A 14,742-nucleotide genomic window follows, 5' to 3' on the forward strand; every position below is an offset into this window, starting at 1 on the left:
TTATCACTTAATCTATCCCTGGGATTGATCACAACAATCCGTCCCTCGGAATTATCACCACAATCTGTCCCTGGGGTTGATCACAACAATCCGTCCATCCGAATTATCACCACAACCTATCTCGGGGATTGATCACAACAATCCGTCCCTCGGAATTATCACCACAATCTGTCCCTGGGGTTGATCACAACAATCTGTCCCTCGGAATTATCACCACAATTTGTCCTCAAACACTTTCTCTCTTCGGACCTCTGAAAATGAGTGAAATTCGATCCTTATACCGATCACAGCACATAAATGGTCCTTTCCGGATTTAACAATTTAACTGCTGTATCTTCAGAATATTTACTATGATAAATGTAACTGGGGAAAGACAGTGCTCATTCCACAAGTGACTGAGGTGGTTGATGCTCAGCGACAGCTGAATTCGGCGGTTAAATGGTTAATGTCCTCACTTTCAGAAACAGCCTCTCCTCAGCTCCCTGACGAAACACTGGCTTTTGGTCCCAGGTTTGAAAGCGCAAACATCAGAAAATCGATGGGACTTTGAGCAAACAATGTCCCTGATGCAAATGTCACAATTTATTTCTAACCAAGTATCTTTTTTTACTGAACCTCCCTGGAAAAAGAAGAGAAGAAGTAAAATTTATAACTGACTTTGTTCGCATTGGCAGCGAATCGTCAAACCGGTTCGATTAGATTCCACCAGAAAGGCCGCTCCCTGTTCTGAAACAAATGAGGAATGTTTGTGTTGAAATCCATCCTGATGTCTGGCAGCAGCTTTCACAGAAGGCGGAGCTCTGAATCTCACATAACAAGGATCAGATCAAATTCCCAAGTTGTGAACTGCTAAAATAAAGCAAGGAACTTGTACTCGATTGGTTTCAATGAAATAACAAGGATATAATTTGCAAAATCTGCACGGACAGTGAGAGACGGAAAATCCTCGCGGGATCAAGGTAAGGTTCATGTTGTGTCAATTTGTTTTATGAATTAACTTTTTCTGCCCCTTCCTCCTTTCGAAAGCCGATTTCCCGCGGTCTGATATGTTCCCCAGCGTATGGAGCTTTCTTGCTCGCGGATGGAACAATTCACTAATTGTTCGCTGAGACACGAACTGAAGGTCGGCTATTTTACACCTGGAATTTCAGGGCTTATCCCTTCATGGGCCCCACCAATCTCCCCACAGACACATTTTAAAGCGGTTACAGGACAGAAAGCAGGAACACGAACTCTCGAGATTTACACAACCGTAGTCCAGCGGTGCCTCCTCTCCAACTTAGAAATTGATATTCAGTGAACAGGGGTGGGAACCTGACCTTTCTCACTCTATATGCATTTATTTGTAACTGTGACACTGGCTTTTTTTACTCACTGAATCGTTTTCTGCACGGTACTCTTTTATTTAACTGACCAAAAACTCATGGAACATTCAGTTCAACTTCGTAAAGTTTTAACACAGTCGCAATGGCCGATTCTCGCGCTCTACCGGGCACCTGGAAAATCAGCCGATTACAACTACGAGCAGGTCGGAGGATCCATCACTAAGCTTTATATAAAAAGTAACCACTGAAATTACCAACAGGTGGGAGGGACCATCACTAATATTTAGAGAAAGATTAATACTGAATTACAAACAGGTAGGAGAGTCCATCACTAATCATTATATAAAAAGTAACCACTGAATTCCAAACAGGTGGCAGGGTCCATCACTAACCTTTATATAAAAAGTAACTACTGAAATTACCAACAGGTGGGAGGGACCATCATTAATCTTTATACAAAGAGAAACACTTGAAATTACGAACAGGTAAGAGGGTCCATCACTAATCTTTGTATGTAAAGTAACTCCTGAAATTACCAACAGGGAGGTGTGTGGATCACTTATCTTTATTTGAAAAGTAACTATTATATTACAAAAGGTAGGAGGCTGCATCACTAATCTTCGTTTAAAATGTAATTACTGAAATTACCAACAGGTAGGAGGGTCCATCATTAATATTTACATAAAACGTAACTACTTTAATTACCAACAGGTCGGTGGGTCCATCACTAATCTTTTTAAAGATAATAACTAATGAAATTACCAGCAGGAGGAGGGTCCATCACTAATCTTTATATAAAAAGTAAGCATTTAAATTACCAACAGTGAGGATGGTCCTTCAATAATCTTTATATAAAAAGTAACGACTGAATTACAAACAGCAAGGAGGGTCCATCGCTAATCTTTAATGAAAATTAACCACTGAATTACAAACAGCTACCACGGTCCATCAATAATCTTTATATAAAAAGTAATTACTGAAATTACCTACAGGTAGGAGGGTCCATCACAAATCATTATATAAAAGTAACTGCAGTTATTAACAACAGGTGGGAGGGTCCATCACTAATCTTTATAGAACAGTAACTAGTGAATTACAAACAGGGAGGAGGGTCCATCACTAATCTTCAGAAAAAAAGTAACTACATAAATTACCAACAGGTAGGAGGGTCCATCACTACTCTTTATATATAAAGTAACTCCTGCAATTACGAAGAGGGAGATTTGTCCATCACTTGTCTTTATTTAAAAAGTAATTATTGGATTACAAGTCGGTCGGAGGGTGCATCGCTAATCTTCTTTTAAAAAGTAATTACTGAAATTACCAACAGGTAGGACAGTCCATCACTAATCTTTAACTAAAAAGTAACGACTGAATTACAAACAGGAAGAAGAGTCCATCGATAATCTTTATATGAAAAGTAACTAATGAAATCACCAACATGTGGGAGGGTCCATCACTAATCTTTATATATCAAGTAACTACTGAATTACAAACAGCAAGGAGGTTCCATCGCTAATCTTTAATGAAAATTAACTACTGAAATACATCAGCTACCACGGTCCATCAATAATCTTTATATAAAAAGTAATTACTGAAATTACCGACATGGAGCAGTGTCCTTCAATAATCTTTACATGAAAAGTAACTACTGAACTGGAAACAGGTTGGAGGGTGCATCACTAATCTTTGTATAAAAAGTAACTACTGAAATTACAAACGTGTAGGAGGGTCCATCACAAATCTTTATTTAAAAAGTAACTACAGTAATTACCACCCGGTAGGAAGGTCCATCACTAATCTTTATGTAAAAATAACTACTGAATTACAAACAGGTAGGAGGGTCCATCACTAATCTTCAGACAAAAAGTAACTACAGAAATTACCAACAGGTAGGAGGGTCCATCACTAATATTTATATAAAAAGTAACCATTCAAATTACCAACAGGTTTGAGGGCCCGATCTCTAGTCTTTATATATAAAAGCAAGTAACTGCTCAAATGAATCTTGTGTTTGATCACACTAATGTAATTAGTGTAGGTGTAAATTTAAGTTTTTGTTGCTGTTGTCCGTTTAAAGCACTAGTGTGAGCGTGACTGAAACAACAGATAACTGCATCTTACAAGGTCTCAAACTTGGTCGTACATTTATGGTAGAGAATAACTTCAACGATAGTTTGCAGAAATTTCCAGACCGACATGAACCGCTTTTACATTCAAACAGTGTGGAAAGGAAAGCACCGGTACTGATAGTTTGATTGGTTGCTCTTGCATTTGCGCACACATACAGCAAGGCGCACACAAAATGGAGAATTATGATTATAAAACAGCCTTCAAATCTTCAACTTAGAAATTTGTGGTGTTTTCTGAGATTGTACGACCCCAAAAGATAACGCAAAGATAAATGTGCAGCATATGTTTAAAGTTACACGATTCAGAATATTATACATTAGTGTTGATATTATTGAACGGAAATTCCTCACCTCCGACAGTGCTCATTAGTCAGGTGCTGATACCATGAGAGATACGGTAAATATATTCAAATAGAAGCACCAACCAAAACACATCTCCATGAACACACGGACAATGTCACTGTCCATAGAGAGCAGAAAATTCTCACACAGCTCCAAACTGTGTATGTAGATAGATATCAGATTCATAAAATACCGGAATTTAATATCAAAACTCAACACATTAAAAATATTAAAAATAAATCTGTGAATAAAATAATACAACAGCGCCAGACTGGGTAACACCGAGTGAAGGATCATTTAATTCATCACCTCGCTCCATATTGCCCTCCAGAAGATTCACTACCTCAGGAATAAGTCTGGTGCTGGCCTGCACGGTGAGTAAACCTGACCAATTGGTGCTCCCAGTGCAGAATCTCGGCCGGCTACAACTGGGTTGTGAAGATCAGTGGGTCTCATTGGGTTTCACTGGGCAGCTGTCTTTGCCGCACCTCATGTGGAGAGTTGATCCTTACAGTCGGGAAATGCTAGATTCCAGAGCGAACAGCTGTTGTACTGATGGGGGAGGAGGGACTTGATATCGCGACAAGGCGACGTTTTATCATTCTCATTTCAATATTTCACTCTAACCCTCCTATTAATATATTTATTACAGAGCATCAGAATCTTGGAACGCCTGTCACCTCCATGGCTGAAGGACCAAACAGGGGAGAAGACCCAACATCATCAACAAGAATGAGAATAGACACCGGTAGGTTCAGAACAACCTTTAAAATATCAATTGTGTCCTGATAAAGGGTCCAGCTCACGAACAAGAACCTGCAGCTCACACAAGAAGAGAAAACCGAGCAGATACTTTGTGGATAGAGAGAAGTGAGTGAACATCTAGTGGGGCAGTGCAGTCACAGGTAGAGGGACATCAGTACTGGAACTGTCCGGTAGATAACTGGTGTTAGGGACTGCAAGGTGGATAGAGACAGTGACTCAGGCTGGCCTTCCTGATTAATAGTGTGACACCAGGGAGTAGGGGGACACCCCGAGTGGCGCAGGTGTGACAGGCAGGTTAGGCACAGGAATAGGAGCGCGATAGTGTTGCGAGTTTCTATAGTCAGGCGAGTAAACAGACTGTTCTGCAGCCCTGAGCAGGTCCCAATTGGTAAGTTGCCTTCCTGGTATCAGAGCGAAGAACTTCCTGGAACAGGTTGTACACTCTCTGGGAAGGAAAGGAGAGAGGAAAATAGTCATGGCCGGAACGAATAACAAGGAAAGAGCTCCGTTTATAGAATGAATATTAACTCTGGAGCCCAAGACTGAACAACAAGGCCTGAAGGTGGTGATCTCTGGATTGTTTTGCGCTGGGCTGCTTAAGGAGGACAATATGAGGCAGGTCAATGTCCGGCTGCAGGGCTGGAGCAGGAGGGAATGGTTCATGTTCTTGGGACACTAGGGTGAGTTGAGGAAGACGGGAAGGGACGGTTACGATCTGAACCGACAAACAACAATAGGGTGAGTTCAGGACGAAGGGAACGGATATATAAACCCATAATTTATCGACATTGTGCGATTAACAGTGTATTTAATGATAAATGAACCTACCATTTACACACACTGTCCATTTAACAGTGTATTTAATGATATATGAACCCACCATTTACACACACTGTCCATTTAACAGTGATTTAATGATATATAAACCCACCATTTACCCACACTGTCCATTTAACAGTGTATTTAATGATATATAAACCCAACATTTACCCACACTGTCCATTTAACAATGTATTTAATGATATATAAACCCAACATTTACCCACACTGTCCATTTAACAGTGTATTTAATGATATATAAACCCACCATTTACACAGACTGTCCATTTAACAGTGTATTTAATGATATATAAACCCAACATTTACCCACACTGTCCATTTAACAATGTATTTAATGATATATAAATCCATCATTTACCCACACTGTCCATTTAACAGTGTATTTGATGACATATTAAACCACCATTTACACACACTGTCCATTTAAAAGTGTATTTAATGATAAATAAACCCACAATCTATTGACATTGTCCATTTAACAGTGTATTTAAAGATATATGAACCCACCATTAACAACATTGTCCATTTAACAGTGTATTTAATGATATATAATCCCACCATTTACCCGCACTGTCCATTTAACAATGTATCTAATGATATATAAACCTACCATTTACACACACTGTCCATTTAACAGTGTATTTAATGATATATGAACCCAGCATTTGCACACACTGTCCATTTAACAGTGTATTTAATGATATATTAAACCACCATTTACACACACTGTCCATTTAAAAGTGTATTTAATGCGAAATGAACGCAGCATTTACACACACTGTCCATTTAAAAGTGTATTTAATGATAAATGACCCCAGCATTTTCACACACTGTCCATTTAACAGTGTATTTAAAGATATATGAACCCACCATTTACTAACATTGAACATTTAACAGTGTACTTAATGATATATAAACCCACCATTTAAAACACTGTCCATATTACTGTTTATTTTCTGATATATAAACCTACCATTTACACACACAGTCCATTTAACAGTGTGTTCATGATATATAAACCCACCCTTTAACCAGACTGTCCATTTAACAGTGTATTTAATGATATATAAACCCACCATTTGCAAACGCTGTCCTTTTAACAGTGTATTTAATGATATATGAACCCAACATTTAACCAGAATGTCCATTTAAAATTGTATTTAATGACCGATGAACCCAACATTTAATCACACTGTCCATTTAGCAGTTTATTTAATGATATATAAACCCATCATTTACCCACACTGTCCATTTAATAGTGTATTTAAGGATATTTAAACCATGATTTACCCACACTGTCCATTTAATAGTGTATTTAAGGATATTTAAACCATGATTTACCCACACTGTCCATTTCATAGTGTATTTTATGATATATAAACCCATCGATTACGCACACTGTACATTTAACAGTGTATTTAATGATATATAAATCCATCATTTACCCACACTGTCCATTTAACAGTGTATCTAATGATATTTAAACCATCATTTACCCACACTGTCCATTTAACATGTATTTAATGATATATAAACACACCATTTACCCACACTGTCCACTTAACAGTGTATTTAATGTTATATAAACCAACCATTTAACCACACTGTCCATTTAACAGTGTATTTAATGATTTATAAAGTGTCCATTTATCTGCACTGTCCATTAAAAAGTGTATTTCATGATATCTTAACCCACATTTATCCACACTGTCCATTTAAAGGTGTATTTATTGGTATAGAAAGCCACCATTTACCTGCACTGTCCACTTAACATTGCATTTAATGATATATAATCAAATATTTATCCACACTGTCCATTTAACAGTGTATTTAATGATAAATAAACACACAATCTGTTGACATTGTCCATTTAACAGTGTATTTTCTGATATATGAACCCACCATTCAACCAGAATGTCCATTTAACAGTGTATTTAATGATATATAAACCAACCATTACCCACACTGTCCATTAAACAGTGTATTTAATGATATATAAACCCACCATTTACCCACACGGTCCATTTAACAGTGTATTTAATGATCTGTAAACTTACCATTTACAAACACTGTCCATTTAACAGTGTCTTTAATGATATATGAACCGACCATTAAACGAGACTGTCCATTTAATAGTATATTTAATGATATATAAACCCAACATCTACTCGCACTGTCCATTTATCAGTGTATTTAATCATATATGAACCCACCAATTACCCGCACTGTCCATTTAACAGTGTATTTAATGACCTATTAACCCACCATTTAACCAGACAGTCCATTTAACAGTGTATTTAATGATATATAAACCAACCATTTAACCAGACAGTCCATTTAACAGTGTATTTAATGATATATAAACCCACCATATACACACACTGTCCATTTAACAGTGCATTTACTGATCTATAAAACCACCATTTACCCACACTGTCCAGTTAACAGTGTATTTAATGATAAATAAACCCACAATCTATTGACATTGTCCATTTAACAAGTGCTTTTAAAGATATATGAACCCAACATTTACCCACACTGCACATTTAACAGTGTATTTAATGATATATAAATCCACCATTTAGTCGCACTGCCCATTTAACGTGTATTTAATGATATAGGAAAACACCATTTACCCGCACTGTCCATTTAACATTGTATTTAATGATATATAAACCTACCATTTACCCACACTGTCCATTTAACAGTGTATTTAATGATATATAAACCTACCATTTACCCACACTGTCCATTTAACAGTGTATTTAATGATATATGAATACTCCATTTAACCAGACTGTCCATTTAACATTGTATTTAATGATATATAAACCCACCATTTACCCACACTGTCCATTTAATAGTGTATTGAACGTTAGAAAAAAACCATCATTTCCCCACACTGTCCATTTAACAGTGTATTTAATGATATCTGAACATATATTTATCCACACTGTCCATTTAAAGGTGTATTTAATGTTATATAAAGCCGCCATTTACCCACACTGTCCATTTAACAATGTATTTAATGATAAATAAACCAACAATCTATTGACATTGTCCATTTAACAGTGTATGTAAAGATATATGAACCCAACATTTACCAACACTGTACATTAAACAGTGTATTTAATGATATATAAATCCACCATTTAGTCGCACTGCCCATTTAACGTGTATTTAATGATATAGGAAAACACCATTTACCCGCACTGTCCATTTGACATTGTATTTAATGATATATAAACCTACCATTTACCCACACTGTCCATTTAACAGTGTATTTAATGATATATAAACCTACCATTTACCCACACTGTCCATTTAACAGTGTATTTAATGATATATGAATACTCCATTTAACCAGACTGTCCATTTAACATTGTATTTAATGATATATAAACCCACCATTTACCCACACTGTCCATTTAATAGTGTATTGAACGTTAGAAAAAAACCATCATTTCCCCACACTGTCCATTTAACAGTGTATTTAATGATATCTGAACATATATTTATCCACACTGTCCATTTAAAGGTGTATTTAATGTTATATAAAGCCGCCATTTACCTACACTGTCCATTTAACAATGTATTTAATGATAAATAAACCAACAATCTATTGACATTGTCCATTTAACAGTGTATGTAAAGATATATGAACCCAACATTTACCAACACTGTACATTAAACAGTGTATTTAATGATATATGAACCCACCCTTTACCCGCACTCAAAAATTTAACAGTGTATTTCATGATTTATAAAGTGTCCATTTACCCGCATTGTCAATTCAACAGTGTATGTAATGATATATGAAATCAACATTTAACCAGACCGTCCATATAACAGTGTATTTAATGATATATAAAAATACCATTTACACACACTATCCATTTAAAAGTGTATTTAATGATATATAAACCCAACATTTACCCACACTGTCCAATTAACAGTGTATTTAATGATATATAAACCCACAATTTATCGACATTGTCCATTGAACAGTGTATTTAATGTTACATGAAAACACATTTTAACAACGCTGTCCATTTATCAGTGCATTTAATGATGTATGAACCCAACATTGAACCAGACTGACCATTCAACAGTGTAATTATTGATACATAAATAAACCAAGAACACACACTGTCCATTTAACACTGTATTTAATGATATATAAACCCACCATTTACCCACACTGTCCATTTGACAATGTATTTAATGAAATATAAATCAACCATTTACACACACTGTCCATTTAACAGTGTACTTAATGATATACGAACCCAACATTTACCCACACTGTCCATTTAAAATCTATTTAATGATATATAAACCCACCATTTAACCAGACTGTCCATTTAACAGTGTATTTAATGATATAGAAACCCACCATTTACACACACTGTCCATTTAACAGTGCATTTAATGATATATGAACCAATCATTCAACAACACTGTCCATTTAACATGTATTTAATGATATATTAAACCACCATTTACACACACTGTCCATTTAACGGTGTATTTAATGAAATATGAACCCACCATTTACCCACACTGTCCATTTAACATTGTATTAATGATAAATAAACCCACAATCAATTGACATTGTCCATTTAACAGTGTATTTAATGATATATAAACCCACCATTGACACGCACTGACCATTTAACAGTGAATTTAATGATATATAAACCGAACATTTACCCACACTGTCCATTTAAAAGTGTATTTAATGATATATTAACCCACAAGTTATCGACATTTGTCCATTAACCAGTGTATTTAATGATATATGAACCCAACATTTAACCAGACTGTCCATTTAACAGTGTATTTAATGAAATATAAATCAACCATTTACACACACTGTCCATTTCACAGTGTATTTAATGATACATGAACCCACCATTGACCCGCATTGACCATTTAACAGTGTATTTAGTGATTTATAGAGTGTCCATTTACCTGCACTGTCCATTTAACAGTGTATTTAATGATATATGAACGTACCATTTACAATGACTGTCCATTTACCAGTGCATTTAATGATACATGAACCCACTATTTAACCAGACTGTCCATTTAACAGTGTATTTAATGAAATATAAACCAACCATTTAACCACACTGTCCATTTAACATTGTATTTAATGATATATAAACCCACCAATAACACACACTGTCCATTTAACGATGTATTTAATGATATATAAACCGACCATTTAAAAACACTGTCCATTTAACAGTGTATTTAATGATATATGAACCAACAATTTAACGAGACTGTCCTTTTAACAGTGTATTTAATGATATGTGAACACAGCATCTACTCGTAATTTCCATTTAACAGTGTATGTAATGATATATAAACCCACCATTTACCCACACTGTCCATTTAACAGTGTAATTATTGATATATAAACCCACCAATAACACACACTTTCCATTTAAAAGTGTATATCATGATATATGAACCCACCAATTACACACACTGTCCATTTAACAATGTATTTAATGATAAATAAACCAACAATCTATTGACATTGTCCATTTAACAGTGTATGTCCAATTAACAGTTGATTTAATGATATGTAACCCACCATTGACACACACTGTCCGCTTAACAGTGTATTTAATGATTTATAAAGTGTCCATTTACCCGCACTGTCAATTTAGCAGTGTATTTAATGATATATGAACTCAACATTTAACCAGACCGTCCATATAACAGTGTATTTAATTATATATAAACATACCATTTACACACACTGTCCGTTTATAAGTGTATTTAATGATATATGAACCCACCATTTCACCAGACTGTCCATTTAACAGTGTATTTAATGATATATAAACCCACCATTTACCCACACTGTCCATTTAACATTGTTTTTAATGATAAATAAACCCACAATCTATTGACATTGTCCATTTAACAGTGTATTTAATGATATATAAACCCACCATTGACAAGCACTGACCATTTAATAGTGTATTTAATGATTTATAAAGTGTCCATTTACCCGCACTGTCCATTTAACATTGTATTTAATGATATATGAACCTACCATTTAACCACACAGTCCATCTAACATGGTATTTAATGATATATAAACCCACAATTTATCGCCATTGTCCATTTCACAGTGTATTTAATGATATATGAACCCACCATTTAACCAGACTGTCCATTTAACAGTGTATTTAATGATATATGAACCATCCAATTAACCACACTATCCATTTAGCAGTGTATTTAATGATATTTCAACCCAAAATTTACCCACACTGTCCATTTAAAGGTCTATTTCATGACATATAAACCCACCATTTAACCAGACTGTCCGTTTAACAGTGTATTTAATGATTTATAAAGTGTCCATTTAACCGCGCTGTCCATTTAACAGAGTATTTAATGATATATAAACCCATCATTTACCCACACTGTCCATTTAACAGAGCATTTAATGATATATAAACCCATCATTTACCCACACTGTTCATTTAACAGTGTATTTAATGAAATATAAACCCATCATTTAGCCACTCTGTCCATTTAACAGCTTATTTAATGATATATAAACACATCATTTACCCATACTGTCCATTCCCCCAGTGATTGAGCTGATTGATGCTCAGACATAGTTTAATTCGGCGGTATAATGGTTAATATCCTCACTTTCAAAAACAGCCTCTCCTCAGCTCACTGACGAAACACTGGCTCTTGGCCGCAGGGTATAAAGCGCCAACATCAGAAAATTGATGGGACTCAAGTAAACAATGTCCCTGATGCAAATGTAGCAATTTATTTCTAAACAAGTATCTATTTTGCTGAAATTCCCAGGAACAAGAAGAGAAAAAGAACATTTAGAACCAACTTTGTTCACAATTTCTGAAACAAATGAGGAATGTCTGTGTTGAAATCCATCCTGATGTCTGGCAGCAGCTTTCACAATGGGCGGTGCTCTGAGTCTCACATAACAAGGATCGAATCAAATTCCCAAGTTGTGAACTGCTGAAATAAAGCAAAGAACTTGTACTCGATTGATTACAATGAAATAACAAGGATATAATTGGCAAAATCTACACGGACATTGAGAGACGGAAAATCCTTGCGGGATCAAGGTAAGCTTAATGTAGTGTCAATTTGTTTTATTAATTAACTTTTTCTGCCCCTTCCTCATTTGTAAAGCCGATTTCCTGCGGTCAGATATGTTCCCCGGCGAACGGAACTCTCTATTCCTCGCGGACGGAACAATTCACTGATTTTTCGCTCAGACACTGACTGAAGTCCGGCTATTTTACACTGGGAATTTCAGGGCTTCTCCCTTCATGGTCCCCACCAAACTCCCCCAGACACAATTTAACGCGGCTCTGGGAAAGAAAGCAGGAACACGAACTCTGGAGATTTGCACCATCCTCGTCCAGCGGTACCTCCTCCCCATGTTAGAATTTGATATTCGGTAAACAGGGGTGGGAAACTGTCCTTTCTCACTCTTTAAGCATTGATGTGTAACTGTAATACTTGCTCTTTTTACTCACTCAACCGTTTTGTGCCCGGTACACTTTTATTGAACTGATCAAAGACTGATCGAACACACAGTTCAGCTCAGTAAAGGGTTAACTCTTTCGCAATGGCCGATTATCGCTCTCTGCCTGATACCTGGAAAATCAGCATATGGTTACCCGATGGGTCGGAATGAACGCGATCCAATGACAGGATAGGAGCAACATCGGAGACAAAACGTATTCCTGATTAATTGTAATCAATTAGTTTGATTCCAATTAATAGGAGAATGGAGCAGGGTCGTCTGTTTTTGCTAAAATATGTTAGCGAGGGTGTTATTTGTTAAACTTGCTCAACTGAAGAAAGGTCGTTCCCTTCAGATAGAAACAAACTTCACGAATGTTTTAAAGGGATATCGGTTCAGGGCGGAAACCATCTTTCACACAGATGGGTGGTTTCTGATCGTTAGTCATGGTAATTTGAGTAGTTACTTTTAATATCAACGGGTCGGAGCGCCACAGCACTGAGTGGAATAAATGAAACTTTTGCAGCAGGAACAGAAGATTTATGAAATAGTGAAAAGTTATGAGCAGGAAAACGGAAGGAGGTTTTGAAGAAGTAACTCGATATTAAAAATTGAAAACGTGAACGGGTCAACATTCCAATGAATTTGAGTTCAGATTGTGTGTTATGTCTGTGAATCTACAAAATATTCAAAACACGTTTGGAAAGTCAGAATCATGAGAGATGTGATCTAGTATCTATAAGTCAGGGCCTGGGTTTTCACAGAACACAGTGAAATGTTCCTGGTTATCACATTTTGAGGAGAGAGGACGCCAGTATGAATAAATGGTTCCATGACAGAGGTGGAAAAACATCAACAAACTTTCAGGGCCCCAGCACTAATCTTGATATGAACAGTAACGACTGAAATTACCAACAGGTCGGAGTGTCAATCACTAATCTTTATATAGAAAGGTAACTACTGAAATTACAAACAGGTCGGAGGGTCAATCACTAATCTTTATATAAAAAGTAACAACTCAAATTACCAACAGGCAGGAAGGCCCAAAACAAATCTATATATGAAAAATAATCACTCAAATTACCAACAGGGAGGAGGGTCCATCACTAAACTTTATATAAAAAGTAAATACAGAAATTACCAAAAGGAAGTAGGGTCCATCATTAATCTTTATACAAAAAGTAACATGCCAAATTACCAACACGTATGAGGGTCCAAGCACTAATCTTCACATAAAATGTTACAAATCAAATTACCAACAAGGAGGAGGGTCCATCACTAATCTTTATATTAGAAGTAACCACTGCAATTACCAACAGGCAGGAAACCCATCAATAATTTTATATAAATCACTAATTTTATATTAAAAAGTAACCACTCAAATTACCAGCAGGTATGAGGGTCCAAGCACTAATCTTTCTATAAAAAGTAACTTCTGAAATTACTAACAGGTAGGAGGGTCCATCCCAAATCTTTACATGAACATTTACAACTCAAATTACCAACAGGTAGGATGCTCCATCACTAATTTTAAATAAAGAAGTAACCACTGAAATTACCAACGGGTTGAAGGGTCCATCGCTAATCTTTATATAAAAAGTAACGCCTGAAATTACCACCAGGGAGGAGGGTCCATCATTAATCTTTATATAAAAAGTAACTACTGAAATTTCGAGCAGGTAGGAGGCTCCATCACTAACCTTTAACTAAAAAAAAACCTACTGAAATTACCAGAAGGTAGGAGTGTCCATCACTCATCTTCATAAAAAAGTAACAAGTCAAATTACCAACAGGAAGG

The 14,742-nt window shown here is 36.0% G+C and overlaps 1 long non-coding RNA gene across 1 annotated transcript in view; it reads left to right on the forward strand.

Annotated features, from left to right (window-relative positions):
* The first annotated feature begins 826 nt into the window (after positions 1-826).
* Positions 827-14,742, forward strand: part of LOC137315154 (uncharacterized) — a 41,760-nt gene continuing 27,844 nt past the window's right edge. The window contains exons 1-3 of the long non-coding RNA XR_010961327.1: positions 827-959; positions 4,452-4,547; positions 12,257-12,537. This is a non-coding gene — a long non-coding RNA (uncharacterized lncRNA). The remainder of the gene's footprint in view (positions 960-4,451; positions 4,548-12,256; positions 12,538-14,742) is intronic.

Source organism: Heptranchias perlo, unplaced genomic scaffold (genome assembly GCF_035084215.1).
Source record: "Heptranchias perlo isolate sHepPer1 unplaced genomic scaffold, sHepPer1.hap1 HAP1_SCAFFOLD_54, whole genome shotgun sequence".
Classification (NCBI taxonomy): domain Eukaryota; kingdom Metazoa; phylum Chordata; class Chondrichthyes; order Hexanchiformes; family Hexanchidae; genus Heptranchias; species Heptranchias perlo.